This window comes from Staurois parvus, unplaced genomic scaffold, assembly GCF_062004578.1.
Source record: "Staurois parvus isolate SC_StPar_1 unplaced genomic scaffold, SC_StPar_1.0 ptg000339l, whole genome shotgun sequence".
Classification (NCBI taxonomy): domain Eukaryota; kingdom Metazoa; phylum Chordata; class Amphibia; order Anura; family Ranidae; genus Staurois; species Staurois parvus.
In genome coordinates, this window is record NW_028318135.1 from 3,403,198 (window position 1) to 3,430,306 (window position 27,109).

At 40.7% G+C, this 27,109-nt stretch overlaps 1 pseudogene; it reads right to left on the reverse strand.

The window, feature by feature from the left end:
- LOC149456999 (uncharacterized) overlaps nucleotides 1-15,574 on the reverse strand; it is a 38,266-nt pseudogene extending 22,692 nt beyond the window's left edge.
- Between the last annotated feature and the right edge of the window lie 11,535 nt (nucleotides 15,575-27,109).

Consider the following 27,109-nt stretch of genomic DNA (forward strand, 5'->3'; position numbering starts at 1 on the left):
GGAGTCCAGGTTTGTGGACCTTCAGTAAGTGATGAAAAATTGGAATAACTGGAGATGGAGGAACTAACTTTCTGGCTTCATCTGGTTTCAAAACACCGAGATGTGTAGATTCTTCCATTATATATTCTAGTTGTTGTTTGTATGGCAAGGTGGGATCTGTTGTCAAACATTCATATGTTTGTGGCCCAGACAGATGTCTGAGTGCTTCCTGATGGTAATCTGTAGAATTCAGCACAACGACTGCTACACCTTTATCTATTTTTTAATTATGATTTTTTTAATTACTTTTGAAAGGAGAGAGAGAACTTTTTTCTTTTGTTGATTTTAGTTGGTTCTGTGGACCTGGGAAGACCTTTCTGTTTCACATACCAAAGAGACTTGTTTGACTAACTTCTAAAATAAGTTTAGATTTTCACCTCTGGATTGTACCAGATAAAAATCTAATTGTTGAGTTGAAAAAATATGAAGACAATCTGGATTTTGTATTTTGTCAGATGTTAAAATACCCCAAAAACCTTGGACATTAAGAGAGCTCATGTCATGTATGAGCCAAAAATCCTGAAAGTCAAATTCAATATTGAAGGATTGTGGTGATTTTTTGGAGCTACAGTGTTTCTTTTCTTTTGGATGAGTGCTTGTAACCCCCCTTCCCCTTGAGGGGATGGTACCTTTTTGACTGCGAGGAGTCACTATCCTCTGAGAAGGTATCTTTCAATATTAATTTTTTATGTTTGGTGACAGGTGTAGAAGTAGAAGAGGAAGAAGCTGTGGCCTCCCCCTCTGTATCTGAGAAGCTGACTCTTTTCAGAGTATTCGCTGGTGTAGAAAATGTCCTGAGAATGGAATGTTTAAATCTGCCTGAGTTTACTGATCTGTAATGCATTCCTGGGGTTATCCATCTGTATACTGTGCCTTCTTCATAATTTGATTTGTCCCTGAGAAATTTACAGTAGACCTAGTTTTCATGATGTCTTCTTCTAAGGTATACAGAGATCTGGTCATCTTTGTTTCTCTCAATTTAAAATCGGCTGCTTGTTAACTTTGTCCAGATTTTTTTGGCTCTGTACAATTTCATTGATCAGTATGTTAAGTTGTTCTTTTTTCTATTCAGCGATGAGCTTCATTAATTTAGATGATGCTTCATCTATGACTTCAGTCCAGTGAGTTCTGAAGCCTTCATCTTCCATCTGGAAAGAAGGAATTTTTTTTTATCCTTAGGCCCCTATGGGATCCTCTTCTCTTTTAGATACTCATCCAGAAATGTGACTGTAATGATTGTACACAATAGGGACATGGAACCTGTACATTACAGCCATTTTTGTTTTCATGAGCAATGATCTTCCTCCCCTCCTCCCTCCTGAAAACTTAAATAAATAGCTGTATCTTTTAACAAACTTCAAAAGAAACTTTATCTTAATTAAAACACAGACCTATCCAGGCTGTAAACAGCTAATTAGTCTTTGGCAGGATGTTTGTTTCCATGAACCATGAAAAACACTTTCCTCTGCCCTATCGTAAAACAACAATAACTCAGTCAAGCAGTCACACATGACCTGTAAGGCCATTAAGGCTCTAGGAATGCATAGTGTGCTATAAAATGTCTATTCCACATGTAACAATTCCACATACAATTCATAGAATTCAACAGGAACAGGACACATTAGTATTAGGTATATATTTGAATAGGGAATATCATACTGAACAAATCAAGGTCATACATGACTATGTTAGCACACAGGAAAGGGGAGAAAGCAGTCTCTTCCCTCCTGGGTGACAAAAGTATGCTGTGTTTGGTATTCCTGGGTTTGAAATATAATTCCGAATAATAATCTGCCAGTTGGTAGAATACCACCTGCATGTATTGGAACATATTAATATTAGTGTAAAACTGTATTTGGGAATTGGTCATAAACATAGTGTCCTCCTAATCTCCCATCCCTTAAACTGGATTATTGGTCAGTTGGTTTCTGTCCACACCCCCTTGATATCATAGAAAAGGGACTGACAGGACTTGTGAAGAGTGTGCCCTCATTTAACATCAACTAAGGAACATCTTAACGGACTTGAGAGACAAGGCTCTCAAGACATTGGCTTGGACAATTGCACTCTGCAAGTATTCTGCCTTCTTAACTCCTTTCTTTTATTTCTCTGTTGCTTTATTGTTCTCTATTTCTTTGTAACATCCCTTTCTGTAAATATTTTAATTGCACCATTGCTTGACCTTACTAGTAATAAAACCTATTTTTAAAAGTGTTGAAACTATCTCTAAGGCTTTTAATGCAAACTAAAGAATCCCTGTCTCCTTACGAGTGCTACTGTATAAAATAATCCTCTGAATATACTTGACTGTGGTGACAGTGTGTGTTACAGATGTTTTTGTTCACATTTGTTCTTGCTAACATTGTGAAGGGTTGATAGTCCCAAAACTATCTGATGGCAATTTGGAGTTTGAAGAGTTAATTGTGTACCTAATTAACACAATGCCAATCTCTTTCAAGCTGCTGTTACATAGAATGTGGTCCCGGGAGCTGGAAATTCTTTGTGCAGGGTGCTGAGAGTGGCATTGTTACACAAGTGACAGCGCAGTGTGAGATTGGCTGTTCCTTTGTCACGAGTTGATGAGAAGGGCAGGGGTCGGGCATTGCATTCGTCACAGTGACGTCCCACCATAAATGGATTTTTGTAGACAATAGTCATTGGAATTTTCAAAAAGACATATCATAGGTTTCTTTATTGTTGGAGTTTTCAACAGAAAAAACATTTTGCTTTTGATGTTCCATTCCATTGTCCTAAATGTTATGTCCCTGGATTGTGGCAAAGGAGGGGATTGTGCCATTATTTGTCCTATAGGTAGTGATGCTACAATACTGATACTAGAGAACCTAAGATGGAACACAAACTGCTATCAGGAAGAAAAATTATTCCAGTGTGGAGGGTAAAATACAAGAATTCTTTCAAATCTAAGAATCAAAACATTAGTGAATAAGCCTTCCACAGCTGATAGCAGAAACCAAAGAAATAGAAGGCCAATAAACGGTCAAAAAAAAGTCAAATTTTCACAACATGTGCTACAGTAGGTTCCACTCTACAATTAAATGCCTTGGCTCTGTCTAATGAGAGGATGGCCTTGTTGCTCAAATTAGTAGATGGAATCTGCAAATTAAGAAATAATTGTCTAATGTTTTGTGTTGTAGGGACAGTATAAAACCTGTTTGATCGGGATGGACTATGTCTCCTATAAATTTAGAAGAGTAGTTTTGTTGGGTTTTAAAAGGACAACTATGATGGTTCATTCATAGATGGGGGAAGGGTCCCTAGATTCATTAACCATTTGCCGCCCCCGCCACAGTAAATTTACTGTGGCAGGATGGCACATGTAGGCTCAGTCACATATGTATAGGTGATCTGGCCTGCTTCGGGCTAGGAGCATGCAGCTCACCCTCTAGGATGCTCAGCAAGCCCCTCCAGCGACCACTGTGTCCACCGGAAACAGAAGGTTTCTTTTACCGATAATCGGTAACCGGATATCATGTGTTCGCTCTCATTGATCATAGCAATCACATGAATGAAACAATCTGTCATGAATGGCCTTCCATTCATGAACAGCTTGCTTACTGTGATCTGTGACTGGCCTACTTTTTTTTTTAATTCTTCATTTACCAAACAAAATTGTGTCAAAAACAAATTACAACTTACAAAAAACTCACCATGCCTCTTACTAAATACCTCAGACTGTCTACTTTTGCAAAAAGGGGTAGCTTGGGGGTTATTTGTACTGCCCTGGCATTTTTTGTCTTAAGGAAATGCAATAGACCTTCAGTAGAGGACTGATCAATTTTCAAATATACAGTATATACCATAGTTTGTAGAAGCTATAACTTTCACACAAACCATTTAAAATACACTTATTGGTTTTTTTATTAAAGACATGCAGAAGAGGTGGCAAATATAGAGATGGTAGCCCTGGATGTCACTGCTACCCCTAACATCAAGGAGATCAGCCAATCTAGTAGGCATGGTGAGGTTAGTGCAGGTAGGCCTAGACAGTTGGTGGCAATAGAAGATTTTATATTTAGAAGGACTGATAGAAAAATGTGTCACCAGAATCACCTCGTGAATGGTTTGCTGTCTCCATGGTGCCAGGATTCAGCATGTGGTGGACCAGGGAGGAGCTGGATGTGACTAAGCTATCGTGGTCCACAATGAAACCAATGACAGAATACATGGAAGATGGAGGTTCCTTAAGAAGCAATTTAAAGAACTAGGTTGCAAGTTGAAGGGAAGGACCTCCAAGGTGATATTCCCTGATATATTGCCTGTGCCATGGTTTGCACCTAAATGGAAAGCGGTTTTCTGTGCTTAGGGAGAGGTTTATGGGGAGTCTGGAGGAGTATGTAATTTAGAATTGAGGGGGGAGGGTGAACTAGAATTCAATGGGGCAGATGGGTCAATTAGGGGTCAGACATTAATGGAGGGTGGAATGAGGATAGATGGCGGAGGGTTATGCCAAGCTCCCAAGGTTCCCATGTTACAAACAGCCATTTGGAAATATAGTACTATTTGTACTACTAAAAAAGATAAGCAAAACACAAGAGCAAAATTTGACAGTTATTGAAAGGCCAAACACCCCCCTGTTCGGTTCGCAGTCGAACATGTGAATAGAGAACTTCAAACTCATTGCAAGTCTATGGGACTTAAACATGTAAATTCAAAAGTGCCCATTTTTAAGTATTATTTGCAAGGTATTGGTCATAAAAGGGATATGGGGACTTGGGTACTGTCCTGAGGGACATGAATCAGTGAAAATAAAATTTCAAAAAGAACCTTTTTTAAAGGGGCAGTCATTTTTCATTGCTTAAAGTAAAAATAAAATTAAAAAATCCATTAAATATAATACCATGTGGGTCTCCTTAAACTACCTGCAAAGTTGCATATCTGTACAATGTATAGAACTTGCTGCAGCAGGACTGACATTTTCATTAAAAAAATTATATTATTATAAAAAAAACTAAAAAAAACAGTGTGGGGTTCCCCCAATCCTTACCATAGCCTTTAGGTTTTGTAGGAAGGTTTGGAGGGACCCCACAGTAAAAAATTCAAACAAAAGTGTGCGGGGTAGGAATTTTAAGGGGAACTCCCCCCCCCCCACAAATGGGTGGTGAAAGCGTGGGGTCCTTCCAAAATTCCTACCAGACCCTTGATCTGAGCACAGGCCTGGCATACCAGGAAAGGGGGAGGGACAACTGAGAGTCCCCCTGCAGGTTACCAGGCACTGTGCCCTTGGCATAGGACGGTATCCCCATGCCGATGGGGATAAGGACCTCTTCCCCACAACCCTGGCCTGGTGGTTGTGAGGGTATGTGAGGGAGCTCATTAGCATTAGGGTACCCCTTTAAATAAGGGGTCACCCTGATGCTGCCCCCCCACTGACCAATGAGTAAGGGATACTTGAACTCCTACCCATTCACTAAAGGGTTAAATTTAGTAACAAAAAAAGAGACCAGTCTTTTGAAAAAATGATTTGTTGAACAAAAAACAAAACAAAAGTTTTTGACAAGTCCTTTATTAAAGAAAAAGGCAAAACAAATTGTTCCATCATTGTAATCCATCGTTAATCACGGTGTCCAACATTGTCATAATGACATTGACTCGCCAAGAAAAAAAAAAAATAACGCCCGCAGACCTATCCGCACCCGCTGAGCACTTGCCGTAATCTGACATTTGCAGGTTAGATGTAAACAATTGGTCAGAGCTAGTGGTAACATCACCACTAGCTCCGCCCAATTGTGCAATGATTGGCTAAAACATTGCACCTGACCTGTGGTTAGGTATATTGCTTTGGCCAATCACAATGCACTGTGAAAGCACAGTGCATTTTTGAGTGTCATGGGCGAACAGGCCACCAAACGCCCTTTACGTTCATTTGTTCGCCAAACACATGAATGACTGATGTTCGAGCCGAATGTACATTCGACTCGAACATCCAGACTAGAGATGAGCGAATTATTCAAAAATTCGATTCGGCCGATTCGCCGAATTTCAGGAAGAAATTCGATTCGATGCGAATTAATTCGCTACGAAGTTATCTTATAAAAAGGGTTTCTAGGCTTCAGAGAGCCTTTAAATTAGTGCAGAACACTGTACCTTTAATTTAAATGCCCTTGGAGATGAGGAAGGAGAAGGAGAAGGAGAAGGATGAGAAGAAGGAGAAGGATGAGAAGAAGGAGAAGGATGAGAAGAAGGAGAAGGAGAAGGATGAGAAGAAGGAGAAGGAGAAGGATGAGAAGAAGGAGAAGGATGAGAAGAAGGAGAAGGAGAAGGAGAAGGATGAGAAGAAGGAGAAGGATGAGAAGATGGAGAAGGAGAAGGATGAGAAGAAGGAGAAGGAGAAGGATGAGAAGAAGGAGAAGGAGGAGGATGAGAAGAAGGAGAAGGATGAGAAGAGGGAGAAGGATGAGAAGAAGGAGAAGGAGAAGGATGAGAAGAAGGAGAAGGATGAGAAGAAGGAGAAGGATGAGAAGAAGGATGAGAAGAAGGAGAAGGATGAGAAGAAGGATGAGAAGAAGGAGAAGGATGAGAAGAAGGATGAGAAGAAGGAGAAGGATGAGAAGAAGGATGAGAAGAAGGAGAAGGATGAGAAGAAGGAGAAGGAGAATGATGAGAAGAAGGAGAAGGATGAGAAGAAGGAGAAGGAGAAGGATGAGAAGAAGGAGAAAGATGAGAAGAAGGAGAAGGAGAAGGATGAGAAGAAGGAGAAGGATGAGAAGAAGGATGAGAAGAAGGAGAAGGATGAGAAGAAGGATGAGAAGAAGGAGAAGGATGAGAAGAAGGATGAGAAGAAGGAGAAGGATGAGAAGAAGGATGAGAAGAAGGAGAAGGATGAGAAGAAGGAGAAGGATGAGAAGAAGGAGAAGGATGAGAAGAAGGAGAAGGATGAGAAGAAGGAGAAGGATGAGAAGAAGGAGAAGGAGAAGGATGAGAAGAAGGAGAAGGATGAGAAGAAGGATGAGAAGAAGGAGAAGGATGAGAAGAAGGATGAGAAGAAGGAGAAGGATGAGAAGAAGAAGGATAAGAAGAAGGAGAAGGATGAGAAGAAGAAGAAGGATGAGAAGAAGGAGAAGGATGAGAAGAAGGAGAAGGATGAGAAGAAGAAGAAGGATGAGAAGAAGAAGAAGGATGAGAAGAAGAAGAAAGATGAGAAGAAGGAGAATTCCAAGCCGGCAAAAAGTGTATCTGCAGAGCTCGGCTATTTCTTAGCGGAGCTCTGCAGATACACTTAGCGGAGCTCTGCAGATACACTTTTTGCCGGCTTGGAATTCTTCTTATTTTCATCCTACTTCTTCTTCTTCTTCTTCTTCATCCTCATCCTCTTCTTCTTCTTCTGAGGATGAGGATGAAGAAGAAGAAGAAGAAGTAGGATGAAAATAAGAAGAATTCCAAGCCGGCAAAAAGTGTATCTGCAGAGCTCCACTAAGTGTATCTGCAGAGCTCCGCTATTTCTGACAGTTCTGTGACATTCCCTCCATACAGCGGTTGAAACATTTTATCTATTTGTTTCCATAAATGGTTCCATTTATGGAAACAAATAGATACAATGTTTCAACCGCTGTATGGAGTGAATGTCACAGAACTGTCAGAAATAGCCTATTTCTGACAGTTCTGTGACATTCACTCCATACAGCGGTTTCAACCGCTGTATGGAGTGAATGTCACAGAACTGTCAGAAATAGCCTATTTCTGACAGTTCTGTGACATTCCCTCCATACAGCGGTTGAAACATTGTATCTATTTGTTTCCATAAATGGTTCCATTTATGGAAACAAATAGATACAATGTTTCAACCGCTGTATGGAGTGAATGTCACAGAACTGTCAGAAATAGGCTATTTCTGACAGTTCTGTGACATTCCCTCCATACAGCGGTTGAAACATTGTATCTATTTGTTTCCATAAATGGAACCATTTATGGAAACAAATAGATACAATGTTTCAACCGCTGTATGGAGTGAATGTCACAGAACTGTCAGAAATAGCCTATTTCTGACAGTTCTGTGACATTCCCTCCATACAGCGGTTGAAACATTGTATCTATTTGTTTCCATAAATGGTTCCATTTATGGAAACAAATAGATACAATGTTTCAACCGCTGTATGGAGTGAATGTCACAGAACTGTCAGAAATATCCTATTTCTGACAGTTCTGTGACATTCACTCCATACAGCGGTTTCAACCGCTGTATGGAGGGAATGTCACAGAACTGTCAGAAATAGCCTATTTCTGACAGTTCTGTGACATTCCCTCCATACAGCGGTTGAAACATTGTATCTATTTGTTTCCATAAATGGTTCCATTTATGGAAACAAATAGATACAATGTTTCAACCGCTGTATGGAGTGAATGTCACAGAACTGTCAGAAATAGCCTATTTCTGACAGTTCTGTGACATTCCCTCCATACAGCGGTTGAAACATTGTATCTATTTGTTTCCATAAATGGTTCCATTTATGGAAACAAATAGATACAATGTTTCAACCGCTGTATGGAGTGAATGTCACAGAACTGTCAGAAATAGCGGAGCTCTGCAGATACACTTAGCGGAGCTCTGCAGATACACTTTTTGCCGGCTTGGAATTATTCTTATTTTCATCCTACTTCTTCTTCTTCTTCTTCTTCATCCTCATCCTCATCCTCTTCTTCTTCTTCTGAGGATGAGGATGAGGATGAAGAAGAAGAAGAAGAAGTAGGATGAAAATGAGAATAATTCCAAGCCGGCAAAAAGTGTATCTGCAGAGCTCCTCTAAGTGTATCTGCAGAATAGAGGAGCTCTGCAGATACACTTTTTGCCGGCTTGGAATTATTCTTATTTTCATCCTACTTCTTCTTCTTCTTCTTCTTCTTCATCCTCATCCTCAGAAGAAGAAGAAGAGGATGAGGATGAAGAGGAAGAAGAAGAAGAAGAAGAAGTAGGATGAAAATAAGAATAATTCCAAGCCGGCAAAAAGTGTATCTGCAGAGCTCCTCTATTCTGCAGATACACTTAGAGGAGCTCTGCAGATACACTTTTTGCCGGCTTGGAATTCTTCTTATTTTCATCCTACTTCTTCTTCTTCTTCTTCTTCATCCTCATCCTCATCCTCTTCTTCTTCTTCTGAGGATGAGGATGAAGAAGAAGAAGAAGAAGTAGGATGAAAATAAGAATAATTCCAAGCCGGCAAAAAGTGTATCTGCAGAGCTCCTCTAAGTGTATCTGCAGAATAGAGGAGCTCTGCAGATACACTTTTTGCCGGCTTGGAATTATTCTTATTTTCATCCTACTTCTTCTTCTTCTTCTTCTTCTTCATCCTCATCCTCAGAAGAAGAAGAAGAGGATGAGGATGAAGAGGAAGAAGAAGAAGAAGTAGGATGAAAATAAGAAGAATTCCAAGCCGGCAAAAAGTGTATCTGCAGAGCTCCTCTATTCTGCAGATACACTTAGAGGAGCTCTGCAGATACACTTTTTGCCGGCTTGGAATTATTCTTATTTTCATCCTACTTCTTCTTCTTCTTCTTCATCCTCATCCTCTTCTTCTTTTTCTGAGGATGAGGATGAAGAAGAAGAAGAAGAAGTAGGATGAAAATAAGAATAATTCCAAGCCGGCAAAAAGTGTATCTGCAGAGCTCCTCTAAGTGTATCTGCAGAATAGAGGAGCTCTGCAGATACACTTTTTGCCGGCTTGGAATTATTCTTATTTTCATCCTACTTCTTCTTCTTCTTCTTCTTCTTCTTCTTCATCCTCATCCTCAGAAGAAGAAGAAGAGGATGAGGATGAAGAGGAAGAAGAAGAAGAAGAAGAAGTAGGATGAAAATAAGAATAATTCCAAGCCGGCAAAAAGTGTATCTGCAGAGCTCCTCTATTCTGCAGATACACTTAGAGGAGCTCTGCAGATACACTTTTTGCCGGCTTGGAATTATTCTTATTTTCATCCTACTTCTTCTTCTTCTTCTTCTTCTTCTTCTTCTTCTTCATCCTCATCCTCATCCTCTTCTTCTTCTTCTGAGGATGAGGATGAAGAAGAAGAAGAAGAAGAAGAAGTAGGATGAAATTAAGATTAATTCCAAGCCGGCAAAAAGTGTATCTGCAGAGCTCCTCTAAGTGTATCTGCAGAATAGAGGAGCTCTGCAGATACACTTTTTGCCGGCTTGGAATTATTCTTATTTTCATCCTACTTCTTCTTCTTCTTCTTCTTCTTCTTCTTCATCCTCATCCTCAGAAGAAGAAGAAGAGGATGAGGATGAGGATGAAGAGGAAGAAGAAGAAGAAGTAGGATGAAAATAAGAAGAATTCCAAGCCGGCAAAAAGTGTATCTGCAGAGCTCCTCTATTCTGCAGATACACTTAGAGGAGCTCTGCAGATACACTTTTTGCCGGCTTGGAATTATTCTTATTTTCATCCTACTTCTTCTTCTTCTTCTTCTTCATCCTCATCCTCATCCTCTTCTTCTTCTTCTGAGGATGAGGATGAAGAAGAAGAAGAAGAAGAAGAAGTAGGATGAAAATAAGAATAATTCCAAGCCGGCAAAAAGTGTATCTGCAGAGCTCCTCTAAGTGTATCTGCAGAATAGAGGAGCTCTGCAGATACACTTTTTGCCGGCTTGGAATTATTCTTATTTTCATCCTACTTCTTCTTCTTCTTCTTCTTCATCCTCATCCTCAGAAGAAGCAGAAGAGGATGAGGATGGGGATGAAGAGGAAGAAGAAGAAGAAGTAGGATGAAAATAAGAATAATTCCAAGCCGGCAAAAAGTGTATCTGCAGAGCTCCTCTATTCTGCAGATACACTTAGAGGAGCTCTGCAGATACACTTTTTGCCGGCTTGGAATTATTCTTATTTTCATCCTACTTCTTCTTCTTCATCCTCATCCTCTTCTTCTTCTTCTTCTGAGGATGAGGATGATGAAGAAGAAGAAGAAGAAGTAGGATGAAAATAAGAATAATTCCAAGCCGGCAAAAAGTGTATCTGCAGAGCTCCTCTAAGTGTATCTGCAGAATAGAGGAGCTCTGCAGATACACTTTTTGCCGGCTTGGAATTATTCTTATTTTCATCCTACTTCTTCTTCTTCTTCATCCTCATCCTCAGAAGAAGCAGAAGAGGATGAGGATGAGGATGAAGAGGAAGAAGAAGAAGAAGAAGTAGGATGAAAATAAGAATAATTCCAAGCCGGCAAAAAGTGTATCTGCAGAGCTCCTCTATTCTGCAGATACACTTAGAGGAGCTCTGCAGATACACTTTTTGCCGGCTTGGAATTATTCTTATTTTCATCCTACTTCTTCTTCTTCTTCTTCATCCTCATCCTCTTCTTCTTCTTCTGAGGATGAGGATGAAGAAGAAGAAGAAGAAGTAGGATGAAAATAAGATTAGTTCCAAGCCGGCAAAAAGTGTATCTGCAGAGCTCCTCTAAGTGTATCTGCAGAATGGAGGAGCTCTGCAGATACGCTTTTTGCCGGCTTGGAATTATTCTTATTTTCATCCTACTTCTTCTTCTTCTTCTTCTTCTTCATCCTCATCCTCAGAAGAAGAAGAAGAGGATGAGGATGAAGAGGAAGAAGAAGAAGAAGTAGGATGAAAATAAGAATAATTCCAAACCGGCAAAAAGTGTATCTGCAGAGTTCCTCTATTTCTGACAGTTCTCTGACAGCTCCTTCACATGTACAGCGGTTGAAACATCTGTTTCCGAATAAAAACATCTGTATCCTAAATGGAAACAAATAGATACAATGTTTCAACCGCTGTACATGTGAAGGAACTGTCAGAGAACTGTCAGAAATAGCGGAGCTCTCTGCAGGGACACTTTTGCCGGCTGATCGGGAAAAATCCGATTCGCGCACCCGAAGTAGGCAAATATTCGGATTCGACGCGAATCGAATTTTTCCTGAAATTCGTATCGAATTCCACTTCGCCTGGTTCGATTCGCTCATCTCTAATCCAGACCATCACTAGTGATAATGAATTAAAGTGTTTATTCACCAATGCCAGAAGTCTGCCAAGCAAAATAGGAAAGTTGGAAGCTTTGGTGTATGAAGAGAACTATGACTTAATTGGTATTGCTGAATCTTGACTTCATTCTTCACATGACTGGGCTAATAATATTCCTGGCTATGTTCTCTTTCAGACAGACAGGGTAAAATGTAAAGGTGGTGGTGTATGTCTCTATGTGAGAAGTGATCTCAAATCAAGTGTAAAAGAGGACCTAGTTGATGGATAGTGTAATGAGGCTGAAGAATTACGTGTGGAACTGCATATGGATGTGCACAGTTCAACGTTAATCATTGGAGTTTGTTACAGGCCACCAAAGTGTTAATGAGGAGGTGGATACTCAGCTCCTTGCACAGATGGAAAGGGCTGCGAGGGCTAGGACAGTGATAATAATCTGGGATCTTAACCACCCTTATGATGACTGGAGTAATGGCACTGCTGGAACATTTAAAGAGCAAACATTTATAAACCTATTACAAGACGATTTTATGGTACAGTTCATAGAGGTCCCAAACAGAAATGATGCTCTCCTGGACCTGGTAATCTTGAACCATGCAGTGCTTACTACTAATGATCAGATAAAAGAACATCTGGGTAGCAGTGACCATATCATGGTTTCATTTAATGTAAGCTGTAAGCAAAAACACATACTGGAAAAATAAAAACACTTAACTTTAAGAGAGCAAATTTTCCAGGTGGAGGGCAGCTCTCTAAGACTTAAACTGGGGGGGGAGGGGTATTGGCATTCATAAACACAGAATAAAAATGGGAATTTTTCAAAAAGACTATGTGAATATACTGCAAAATATATTCCCACGGCCAATACGTATATAAGGCTAAAAATAAACCCTATTTGGATCGTGTCAAAACTTAAAAAAATTTATAAATAATAGGAAAATATATATATTTTTTAATATAAAAATTACATAAAAATGGGGTGTGCAGCGCTATACAGATAAACACACTATCACAGATATGACAAAAAAGTAGAAAAGGTCCTGTAAACTGAATGGTAAACAGTCCGAGTTAATATATATGATTTCAATCCAAATAGGTATATTCCAGTGATGGAGTATATATGACTTCAATCCAAATGGGTATATTCCAGCATCCTAACACGAAGGTGTAGAAAAATTGCCCACTCACCGGAAGTGCAATTTAATGTGCACATAGAAATTCCATGTAGCAGGAGGTCCCGTGAAGGTACAGCCTGATGATAAAGGTATCCTCTGGTGGTTAATGAGGTGACGGGTGCCAGGGATGATGGTCTGGACCTATTTCCCAAATCCTCCAGCCTGGGCGGACTCCTGGAATGCTGGGCCGAGATGTGAAGGCTCAGTGCCAGGTAATAGAGATGAAAACGCTCATGGTGTAGTAATGTAAAATTTATTTATTAAGGTATAAATTAAGCGTACAGGGTGATAGTAACTTATACAAATATAATGAGCTCTCGAATGCACTGACCAGTGGATAAATATGATGGCCACCGGACCTCCTGATCCGGTGGTGTGACGTCAAGGCGTGCAGAGGCTCCTCCTTTAGGAGGAACCTCTAATTTTTCTACACCTTCGTGTTAGGATGCTGGAATATACCCATTTGGATTGAAGTCATATATACTCCATCACTGGAATATACCTATTTGGATTGAAATCACATATATTACCTCGGACTGTTTACCATTCAGTTTACAGGACCTTTTCTACTTTTTTGTCATATCTATGATAGTGTGTTTATCTGTATAGCGCTGCACACCCCATTTTTATGTTATATTCCTAGAAAGGTTTTGTGGTTCCTTTTTGTGCATTAGCAGCTTTATATGGTGCGCTCTCTAACTTACACATTTATACCTAATATAAAAATTAGTTAACACTATCATCATTTAAATGTTAAATAAATAAGAGTATGTAAAAAGAAAATCAAGGCCGCAAAAAGTCAAAACAAATAACAGGGCATGTGTGGCTGGCTCCGGAGATGGACGCTCAATGAGGTGAGCTCAGTCCTCCCGCCAGCACGATAGCGGCACCCTACAACCCCAGGGAATAATACTTACACTTTCTGAAACATTAACCCCTCGCCATGCGAATGAGCTATGACCCGCTGCTGCAAAACGCCAAGTCATCCAGGAAAGATGACCAGCTTCTTCCCTGCAATCAGCCCCTGCAGCCAAGATGGCACCGGCTGCACACAGAATGGCCTCTCAGCATAGCAAGGGGAGAACACAGATCACCAGGCAGCATACAACCCAGACCTCATGCTGAAGGGATCACTATATCCAGGGGATCCGGGTGAGTCTTCTCCACCCCTGTCTCCTACATCCAGCAGCCCTGCAAAATCCAGGGCCAGACTGGACACAGGATCACCCCCCGACAGACAACCTTCTCTCTCAGCTACTATTCTAACAGCTAATGCTCCATCTTTAATCAAATCCTATCCTGCTTCTGACCAACCTATCACAGAGATTTCCTTTCTCTGGGGCAAACACTACATAATGACTTGACGGCATCATTATCTCAAATCTCAAATACGGTTCAAAAACAAGAAAAACATATCCGCCATATCGAGAACAAACTAGGGGAAATGTGTACCACACATAATGACCTCATAAACGCACACACAGACCATGAGGCAGACATTGAACAAATCAATCTCAAATTGGTAGACTTAGAAGATCGCTCCAGGTGAAACAACATCAAATTCCGTGGTATCCCGGAATCCGTCACTACAGACGCCATAGTCCCATATATACAACAATATATAAAAACCTCATCCCTACCCTCACAAAGGTAGAATTGGCCATAGATCGAGCACATCGAATCCCTAAACCGTCATTCATTTCTACCAGTGACGGTCCCCAGGGATATACTGGCGCGCATACACTTTTACCATGTGAAAGAAAGAATAATGATTGCAGCAAGAAATTCGGCCTCAATTCCTTCAGCCCAAGCCAACATTGTTCGCAGACCTGTCCAAAGCCACACTCTCCAACCATAACTAAAGCATTACGGAATCATGGAATCGGATACCAATGGGGCTTCCCCACGAAACTAAATGTCAAACACCAAGGCAGATTTTACACAATCAAATCCCTAGAAGCAGGCATCGAACTACTGAAAACGTGGAACATCATCCCAGCAGACTCCCACCAACCAGCACCCAACCGGCTGCAACAGATGGAAGCAGAATGGTCATAACCTTTTGCTCAAACATATTATCTCCATGCCCAATACCCTGGGCCTCACTCTCTAACACACAAGCTGGCAATTGGCCCCTGATCGAATATGTTGAACTTCCAAGTTCGTCTCAAGCATGAGCTCTCAAACGAGTCATGCTTACTCGTGCCTCCACACTACACAGTAGCAGACATTGCTACACATGTTACTTGTGTTTTTTGCAAGTCTTTTTTACCCCTGTTTTTACCCCTGTTCATACCCCAATCTACCAGTCAACAGTCGCTAGAACCACCCCTCTCAACAACCCCCTCTACACAATGGAATGCTCATACTACAACTATGACCAACTCAAGCTCACCAAGCTGCATACTTGGCGGTCCACCACCTCCATCTCGACGAAAATCACTCATCTTCACAATACCTGAAACACCATCGCTACGAGATCCAAACCATCTACAATCAACAAAATGATTACTATAACTTCACTAAATGTTTGAGGTCTCAACTTCCCTTTCAAAAGGTCCTTGCTCTCGAGACAAGTCCGCTCCATACAACCTGAAATCCTATTCCTACAGGAGACCCACTTTGCCTCATTCAAAATTCCTAAACTCAACATTCTTCACCTCTCCACAGTATATATGGCAACAAACCCTAAAAAGAAAAATGGCATCATTGCAGCCATAAGAGACTCCCTGCAGTTCCAATTCATTTCAGAAACAGCAGACCCACAAGGCCGCTATCACATATTGATTTTCAGAATCAACGACACTCCATACACATTGGTGAACGTCTATGGTCCTAATACCAATCAACTCCAATTCTTCAACAAACTTAACTCCATCATAACTCAACACAGAAAAGGCAGACTAATCATGGGCGGGGACTTTAACATTATCGGTAATCCTCTTCTTGACTCCTCATCGAATAAAAGATTGTCAAAACAGTTCTTCAACCAATTCCTTCATTCCAACGACCTTTATGACATCTGGAGATGCCAACACAGTACAGAAAAGGACTATACCTACTACTCTCCATCCCATTTATCCTATTCCAGAATCGACTTCTTCATCACTGATAAATGGACTCTAAAACACATCACCTCCTCCAAGATTGGTACCATCACATGGTCAGACCATGCTCCAATCACTATCTCCCTTGACAGCAAGCAACATTCACCGATACCCTGAATATAGCGATTGAACGCGACCTTGTTGAAAGACCAAGACTACAAGCAACAAATACTACATGCACACAAGACATTTTTTTAACTTAATGATACACCTGATATATCCATACCCATTCTATGGTCAACCTATAAAGCATACATGAGAGGTATTTTGATACAATTAATTGCCCGCTTCACCAAAAATAGAACCCAACAAATAGATAAACTCCTCGCCTCAACCAAAACAAACGAAGAAAAAAACAAAAAATCCCAAGACCCAGCAATCTCTTCATCCCTTACAGCAGATAGAAGCAAATTAAGATAACTCCTACTTTACAAATTCGATCTAAATCTCCAAAAAATGAAAGCAAAATTCTACTCACTAGTTAATAAAGCCAGCTCGTTGTTATCCAAAACGGTAAAACAAAAACGGCTGACCATACCTGACCAAACTCTTCAACCATGCTGCCACCACAGGTTTCCCAAAGACATGTTGCAATCCATCATAACGACTTTACCAAAACCTGGCAAAGACCCGCAACTTGTCCATAACTACAGGCCAATCTCGTTACTTAATACCGACATAAAACTTTATGTGAAAATCATATCCTGAAGAATTCTCCCATACCTCCCCACCCTATTCCACCCAGACCAAGTAGGTTTCATCCCAGGTCGCCAAGCACCCGATGTTACCAGAAGAATTATTTCCCTCCTACACAACTTAGAAAACACCAAAAGCCCCTCCCTATTCCTATCTCTGGATGCAGAGAAAGCATTCGACCGGATACATTGGCAAAATTCGGTATCACAGGTTGGATGTTGAATGCCATCTTATCTCTATATTCGCATCAGTCCACCAGACTGTTGACAGATGGCACACTATCTGACCCCTTTGACATCTCCAACGGCACCAGACAAGGCTGTCCACTCTCCCCGATAATATTTACACTCCTTATTGAACCCCTAGCATCCAAACTCAGAGAGGACTGTTCATTTACAGGAATCACACACCTCAACGTGCAACACAAAATTAGCCTATTTGCAGACGATATTATATTAATGGTGACCAACCCAAAAACGTCCCTTAAAATGATTCGCTCACACCTCTTTACCTTCTCAACAGTCTCATATTACAAGCTTAATGAACCCAAATCTTCCATACTAAACCTTCACATCCCACTCCAACTCCAAACTCTGCTAGCTAAACAATTCCCATTCTCATGGGAAACGAACAACATTCCTTACTTAGGAATCAGACTCACACCAACGACAGATCAACTATACACCGAAACCATAAAATATTACTTGAAACTATTCCCTGAGAACTAACCACACTCCGCACCTCAGAACTCTCCAAGCTAGGCCGAGTGGCAACCCTGAAAATGTACATTCTACCCAAAATCTTATACATATTCCGCACACTCCCCATACCAATCCCTAACTCATTTTTTTTCTAGTCTACAAACAATCCTCACAAAGTTCCTATGGAACTCGAAAAAGCCCAGATGTACCACCAATCTCTTAATACTCCCTACAGCTAAAGGAGGAGCAGGACTCCCACACCTTAAGTCTTACTACACCGCTACTCTTTTAGGCCAAATATACTTTTGGTGGAACCCATTGAAAGAAAAAATTTGGTCCACAATGGAAACCCTTCCTTTTCACCCACTTAAACACCAAAATATAATCCTAACTCCACCAACCAACCAAATAGAACTCCAACAAAACATCCCTGCATTCAAGCCTCCCTACAAGCTTGGCATGACAACCTATCCACTAAATTTAAGGATATCAAACATATGCTTGCTCCAACCAATATACTACACCTTCTTATTCCCTCGCTAGACCTATCTCATTGGACAAAACAAGGTATAACTAATATAACAGACCTCTACACCAACCACTCTATATGTCCCTTCCAAATTCTCCAAACCAAATATAATCTCCCTACTACTGAAAACTTCACATACCTAAGAATTGCTTACTGTCTGCAAAAAGCAATCTTACCCCACACCACTAAGATACAGTACCAATTACAGCCTACCTCTTCTTCACCAAACCTCAATACCCAGGTAAAGGTATCTCCACTTTCTATACATACCTCACAAACCAACAATTTATACTACAAACAACTTCTCTAACCAACTGGGAAAAAATCCTATCAGAACAAATAACTCTACAATGCTGGGAAAATGCCTTCAACATCCCCTATAAAGCTACCCAATGCAGCTCCCACTGGGAGTCATATCTAAAAATACTCCACCAATGGTACCTGACCCCGGTCAAACTTTCCCTCTACAACCCAAAACAGTCTCCTACATGCTGGAGACAATGCGGTGAGACAGGCTCAACACTACATATTCTTTGGTCATGTAAGTCACTTAGATCCTTCTGGAATACTACCTTCCAATTAATATCTGACATAACCAAAATTTTGATAACACCGAATCCCTCATTAGCACTCCTACATATCGGGATTGAGAAATTCCCTCCTCACTCCCGAAAAATTATTACCCACACACTTTTCGTCGCCAAAATAAACATTACCAGATTATGGAACACAAATAATACCCCCTCAATTACTTCATTAATTACAGATCTCAACACCCAATGTGAAATGGAGAAAATATCCGCAATCAACACTTCTTCTCACCATAAATGTAATCAGCAATGGACCCGATGGCTAAATCACCCAAAATGTTTTGTACAACCCTGATGAAATTTAAACAGTAAAAATTACCTCCTAAACCGAGACTGGTATATCCTCATTCACCCAGTTATATTTTTCCTCCCCTAATCCTCACCTCCCCCATCTCCCCTACCAATACCCCCCTAACAATCCAAGCTCCTCACCAAGGTTCACCATACACATATGAATACCTCTGATGATATTGCTAAACAAGACCAATGCCACCACCGCCCAGTGAGTGGAATAACAACAAAAATGCTCAACTGTATAATGTTTATTGCAATACTGTATGAATGAACCATATCTCATTTCCTTGTTTGTCTCTGAAAACGTTAATAAAAATATTGAAACATAAAACTTTACATGCAAGTTCAAGGCACCCCAAAGCATTATTTGTATATATTTATGTGACTCTATGAGCCGCATTAAACGTATCTCTCTCCCAAAAAAACAAAAAACAAATAACAGATTGCAAAATAAAGTAGAAAAATATCTAAAAAATTCTTCAAATATATATATATATATAAATAGAAATAATAGTAAAATGGTCAGGTCTGAGCATGTAGGCCCTTTACAAAATAATCTGGAGTGGGTGACTGGGGACAAAGAGAAGGCAAATTTATTAAATACATTCTTCAGGTCTGTGTATACAAAGAAGCATGGGGGAGCTGATGTCCATATTGGCGATGGTATTGACACTGCCCCAAATGAACCACTATAGCTCACAACTGATATGGTCCAGAAATAATTAGACAGAATAAGGATGAATAAAGTGCCAGAACCTGATGGCATACACCCACGTCCTAAAAGAATTGAGCTTTGAATTTAAAAGCTATTGTTTCTAATTATTATGGACTCTTTAATGACTGGTATAGTATCACTGGACTGGCATAAGGCCTATATTTAAAGAAGGATCAAAGTCTTTACCAAGTAACTATAGACCTGTTAGCTTAATTTCTATAGTTGGGAAGATACTGGAGAGTTTAATAAAAGACCATATAGATGAGTTCTTGCTGGAAAAAAAAATGCAACAGGCAGCATGGATTCATGAAAGACAGAAATTGTCAAACAAATCTGATTTCGTTTTATGAGGAGGTAAGCAAAACCTTAGGCAAAGGCATGGCTGTGGATATACCGTATTTGCTGGTGTATAAGACGACTGGGCGTATAAGACGACCCCCTACTTTTCCTGCTAAAATGTAGTGTTTGGGCTATACTCGCCGTATAAGACTATCCCTCTTCCAATGCACACCAGGGGAGCAATAGTGCCCCATCATTGGTGTCAGTGGGAGGAATAGTGCCCCATCATCGGTGTCAGTGGGAGGAATAGTGCCCCATCATCGGTGTCAGTGGGATGAATAGTGCCCCATCATTGGTATCAGTGGGAGGAATAGTGCCCCATCATCGGTGTCAGTGGGAGGAATAGTGCCCCATCATTGGTATTAGTGGCAGGAATAGTGCCCCATCATTAGTATCAGTGGGGGGAATAGGTGCCCCATCATTGGTATCAGTGGGAGGAATAGTGCGCCATCATTGGTATTAGTGGCAGGAATAGTGCCCCATCATTGGTGTCAGTGGGGGGAATAGGTGCCCCATCATTGGTATCAGTGGGAGGAATAGTTCCCCATCATTGGTATCAGTGGGAGGAATAGTTCCCCATCATTGGTATCAGTGGGAGGAATAGTGCCCCATCATTGGTATCAGTGGGAGGAATAGTGCCCCATCATTGGTGTCAGTGGGAGGAATAGTGCCCCATCATTGGTGTCAGTGGGAGGAATAGTGCCCCATCATTGGTATCAGTGGCAGGAATAGTGCCCCATCATTAGTATCAGTGGGGGGAATAGTGCCCCATCATTGGTGTCTGTGGGAGGAATAGTGTCCCAACATTGGTGTCAGTGGGAGGAATAGTGCCCCATCATTGCTGTCAGTGGGAGGAATAGTGTCCCAACATTGGTGTCAGTGGGAGGAATGGTGTCCCATCATTGGTGTCAGTGGGGGGGGGTAGAATAGTGCCCCATCATTGGTGTCAGTGGGGGGGGAATAGTGCCCCATCGTTGGTGTCAGTGGGGGGGAGGAATAGTGCCCCATCGTTGGTGTCATTGGGAGGAATAGTGCCCCATCATTGGTGTCAGTGAGAGGAATAGTGCTCCATCATTGGTATCAGTGATGGGGCACTATTCCTCCCACTGACACAAATGACACTTGCTGACCCTGTTCTAGTATGGTGCTGCTGCAGCCAGCATATGTGGTTGCAGCAGCACCTCTACACAGCACACTTACCTGCTGCTCCTGCACTCGATTTTCACGAGGCCGCTCGGCTCTGCCCCCTCGCTGGTGATTGGCCGCCTGTGTGCCTTTCCTGAGCTACAGTTCTGGCGGCCAATCACCGGTGAGGAGGCAGAGCCAAGCAGCCGCGCGAACATCCAGTGGCCGAACCGAAGGAGCAGCCGCGCTTCCTGGACCGGATCGTCGTGGGACCGGAGCCAGGTAGGAAACACCAGCCCCTGCCCACCCCTGTACTTAGTGTCCCTTCTGTTGGAAGGGGGGGGCGGCGTCGGCACTGCGCCGCCCCCCTAAAAAGTGTCAGTATGCCGTATACCGGCGTATAAGACGACCCCCGACTTTTGAGTAGATTTTCAAGGGTCAAAAAGTCGTCTTATACGCCGGCAAATACGGTAGTATACTTGGACATTGGACACAGTTCCCCCACTTGGCCAATGTGTATGGTAAAGTCTACAGGCTTGGAAAAATCTGTTTGTAAAGGGATAGAAAACTAGTTAAAGGACCATTCTCAGAGCAATGGTTAATGATTCAAACTCTGAATGGTCTAAGGTTATCAGTGGTGTACCCCAAGGTTCAGTGTTAGGACCATTACTTTTTGATATATTTATCAAAGATATAGGATCTGAAATTAAAAGTACTTTTTCAGTCTTCCAAGCTATGCAATGGAATAACATCCTTACAGGATGTCTCTGACTTACCATCTGACCTCAATGCACTGTTTAATTGGACAACTGTTTGGCAAATAAGGTTTAATCTTGATAAATGTAAGTTATGCACTTGGAGGCTAAAAATATTCACACATCATACATGCTAGGAGGTGAACTGCTGGGAGAATCAATGGTGGAGAAGAATCTGGGTGTTCTGGTAGATCATAAGCTTAATAAAAGCATGTAATTCCAACCTGCGGTTTCCAAAATGAGTAAAATCCTTTCTTGTATTAAGAGAGGTATAGACTCCAGAAAGAGAGATATCATGTTACCCCTGTACAAATCATTAGTAAACCTTCATCAGAAATATACAGTTCAGTTTTGAGCACAAATTCACAAAAAAAGATATTGGGGAATTGGAGTGCACAGAATGGCAATCAAACTGATAGCAGGCTGGAGGAGCTCAGCTATGAGGAAAGATTAGCTGCACTGAATCTATTCTGGCATGAGAAAAAGAGATTAAGGGAGGGATATGATCAACATGTATAAATACATAAGTGGTCCATATAGTAAACTTGGTGTGAGTTATTCATCACAGAGGACAATGGGGCACTTTTTACATCTGGAGGAAAGGAGATTTAATCTCCAAATACAGAAAGGCTTCTACACAGTAAGAGCTGTGAACATGTGGAGTAGACCACCCTCAAGAGGTGGTTCTGGCCAATTCAGTAGATTGTTTTAAAAAAAGTCCTGGACTCTTTCCTAAATGCACAAAATATAACTGGATACTAATATTCATAGGTAAAGTTGATCCAGGGAATATCCGATTTCCTCTTGGAGTATCAGGAAGGAATTTTTTCCTCTCCTGGAGCAAACAGAATCATGCTTTATTGGTTTTTTTTGCCTTCCTCTGGATCAACTGTGGGCATTTTTAACAAGACTAATTATGTTTCTAGATAGCAGAATACCTTTTTGCCTAAATTTATAAAGAAATTAGATTAAGAAGAGCTGAAAGAGCCATTTGTGGTTCTTCCAAGGTGATAAGGGTGTCCAGCTTAGTATTGCCTTCCAAGGGCTGTGTGGGCAAAGTGATCGATTCTAAAAATGTAATCAGGGCATCTTCCCCATAATTACCTTTATACTACAATGATCCTGATAAAAGGAACAAAACACTGAAGCTATGGCTAATGTAGATGTCATGATATCACCAGCAGTACTCCTGATTTTACCAATAAAAGCTGGGGGCACTGGGATTTAGCTATAGTGGCCAGAAGGTGCCCCTGTGTTCATCCTCCTCAAAAAATGCTTGCTGCATAAAAAAAGTTTTTGTTCTGCCTTCTGTAGGTACAAGGATGCATAAAGACCTTGTTGTGCTGGCCAAACAGTCTGTGTCTCAGGAGAGGGATGTGTAATATATAGTAATTTAGTTCAGCCTGCTGAGCATCTTTAATGACGTTTCTTAATTAATCTCCAGAAATTTCCAAATTACTTGAATAATCTTTTCATGGGACTTAAATGTTCAATCAGTAAGGGTTGACCTTTCAAAACCCACCCTGAGATCTGTCATTAAACTCCAAAGAGAGAACTAAAGGAGTGTGGTCCAATAATCCCCTTGCTGCATAATCTATCTGCTTTACATAGGGCAGGATAGCCACATTCCCCAATGCCAAATCGATCCTGGATAAATCCATATGGTCACAAGAAAAACATGAGTAAGGATGTTCATTGGGGTATTTTTCCCTCCAAACATCAATAAAGCCTATTTTCTGGAGAAATATGACAAATAGAGTTAACATAGTGGAATAAGTAGTTTGAGCAGTACCATACTTTTGCAATAGGAGATTCAAATATTTATTAAAGTCCCATACAATCAGTAAAATTACGTCAGGCTTATCAACTAGAAATTTCAAAAATTCCTGTAAGACCATAGCCTTGGATAAAAAAAAAAGGAGAGCACAGTGTCCAGAGAAATGCAGCTACTAAAGTATGGTTCATAGATGTTTACTAAAGAGTAACAACACGTACATTAAGCCAATGCATTTCGGGGGAATAGACTTCCTTCTTCAAACAAAACAAAGAGCGAATAAAAGATACATAAAGCAATATATATATATATATATTAAGAATAAGCACACATAATTAAAAATGGTATAAAAAATTCAAAACAAAATACTATAAAACAATATAATATATAGAGCATAGCGCTGGTAACCACATTTGGTAAATATAAAATGACATACAGATTGAAGGCTTAGAGAAAAAAACACAATGTATGCAGACTTGAAAGCAAGATCGTAAGGGATAATATGGGTATAAATGCATTACACTCATGAGTGTGTATATACGTCTATAATCGTTTGTGTTAGGAACGTCTTAATGATATCAACATAGACAGAGTTAATTGGAAAATTAAGGTTAATGTTATTTTAATTTTTAAAGAAGTGAAGCAGTACTGAATAGAAACCAACCTGTTGCTGCGTACTATTTAATGGGAAAGATTCCCATAAATGGTTATTTGGAATTAAGGTTTCCATGGGGAGACACAAATTTAGGGAAAGAAAGGGATCAAGAAAAAGGAAAACACACCACTTGGGTATCATAAATGTTGAATTTTGAATTTTAGCTGGGAATACGTCTTTGCAGATTAGATGGTGTACTAAAAATGGCAGAAATGGGAAAGTGGGAGGTGTGGGCTGAGGGGGAGGGCTTGAGTGTTGGTGAAATAAGGTTCTAAAGTTATGTGTTAATGATGACAGAAAGTGAAGGATGTGAAGGCTGGACTAGAGGTGGGATCGATGGTCAGAATCGATGGTTTGGGGGTGTGGAGGTTGTAAGTGAGGAGCAAGATGAGAGAGGGGACCTAAGTGTTGGAGGAGGGAGGCACTGGGATTATGTGTTATTGGATGAAAGGTGAATGTTGGGCTGCAGGTGGGATTGATGTAGGCATTGCTGTTTTTTAATAAACATCTATGAATCATATTTTTGCATTTCTCTGGACACTGGGCACTCCTCTCTTTTTATTCAAGTATACATACTGAAATAACCGTAAGGTCACACAGAAAAGGCAGAAGCCCAATCCCCAAGAAGGCCCATCACCACCAGTGAAGGAACTAAAGGAACTACTTCCTTGTTCCCACATGAATAGCCATTCAAGACCAGTGACCAATCCAGTCAGTCCAGCGCATACTCTGGACAAACATAAGACCATAAGATAATAGGGAGGGGGGAATATACACATTAGCAATGATGCAAGACATTGCACTTACTGTATAGCACAATACAAAAAGACATAACGCCCTTGTACATCTGTAAAAGCATGCCTACAGGTGAAATCCACCCCATTTACAATAAGCATGAACACTTCTCTCGAATAAAAAGTATATGTAGAGTGAAACTGTGTGCACAAGTTATGGTTTTTCAAATAATGTAATGTGGGGATGGGTTTCTTGCAGGCATACTCTAGATGGAGAAAATTGCTTAAGGGTGATAAACATAGCTTGTCTCTTATTGGCGTCACTAAGACCTATCATTTTTCAGAACACTGTAGTGTCTTTTTTTACCTATAACACAAAACATTGATAACAAACATGAAACCTGAAGGAGACCAGAAGTTCTAAAGTTAATATGAAAATTAGGGCGTCATGGGACAGCCACATTTTGTACTGTGTGTTATTGTAAACTGGTCATAAAGAGTACCATTAACTTGAACGCTCACAGAAGGGAGTGAGTTGAAAAGGGTAGCTCTCTTGAAAAAATGTCATTGTGCTGAGGAAGAGGTGATAGAGAATGGGTAAGATTTCTTATAGAAGCCATCTAGTCCTGAGGCCTTGCCACTGTCATTGAACTTAATGGCTGTTTCTGATTCTAAGGGGGTAAAAGCTGTCCTGGGAAGCATCACATTTGTTCATAAAGCAAAGAAATAGAGAATGTTCTGATAAGTGAACAGTCTGACCACATCAATGTATTGAGGTCAGGGTAGTATTCACTAAACACCTCCCCAGATAAATCCCAACATAAGACTTTTGGTTCTCCTGTCGTAACCCATGTAAGGTTGTAGAGGCTAGGCCATTGTAAACTGAATATCTGGGAAAGGTGAATGCAGGTCAATGCTAGACATTTTGCTGATGGTCTATTTCGATGGGGAAGAGGTCTTGGAGTGGACCACTGGCTTGAAGATGGGATCTCCAAAATTGCTCAGTTGAACTCCAGTGGGAATTGAGTAAAATTACATTGTTGGGTCTATTGGCACATTTTGACTGCTGCCCTAGGGGCCCTTCCAGGACTATTAATGATGGACAAGAGTCCCACAGAAGGTGATGAAAAGTAACAAGGACAGTTTCCTACAAAGCATTCCAGCTTAGGACAGTTTCCTAAGCTGGAATGCTTAGGTAGCCTCAGGGAGACCCTTAATCTGGATATTATTTCTCCAGTTTCCATCTTCAAGGTTTTCCAGTTAAAGTTGAATTTGTGTGAGATGATCGATGGTGGATTATTTTCATTTGAGAGATTGGAGGCAGATGTCCAGTTTGATTGATGCTAGAAGACCAGCTGCAGGTTGTAGGTAAGGTCAGAAATGTTCTAATGGATTCATCTGATGTCTTTTTTTAAGGTGGTGTCAACTCTGGTTATCAGCAATTCACAGTCATCTTGGTGGGTAAACATTTCAGCAGGGCCCTTCCTGTTCCTTTGGTACATCCATTAGTGGGTCAGACTCTTAGAGTTGTCAAAATGGCACACATGGCTCAGTAGCTATAGTGAGGGATATGGAAGTCACTGAGTGAAGGTGGAAGGGAACTGCTGGTCTGTGAGACGGGCCACGTATGGGGGAGACTGTTGTCATCTTGGACCTTCCCAGTGGGGGCAGTGAAGTACTTAAGTAATGTTGTCTGAGGTGGTTTTCTGAACATAAACTATATATTTTTGTGTCATTAGATAGATAAAAAGATAAATAGATAGATAGATAGATAAATAGAGAGAGAGAGAGAGAGAGCGAGAGAGATACTATAAATACAATATAGTTATACTGCACTGTTGCCCATGATCTCAAAAACAATGTTGCAATAGTCTTAAAAACATTTATTTAGTACATTGAATTTCTGGAAATAATATCATACAACAACATTTAGACAAGCAACATAGCAT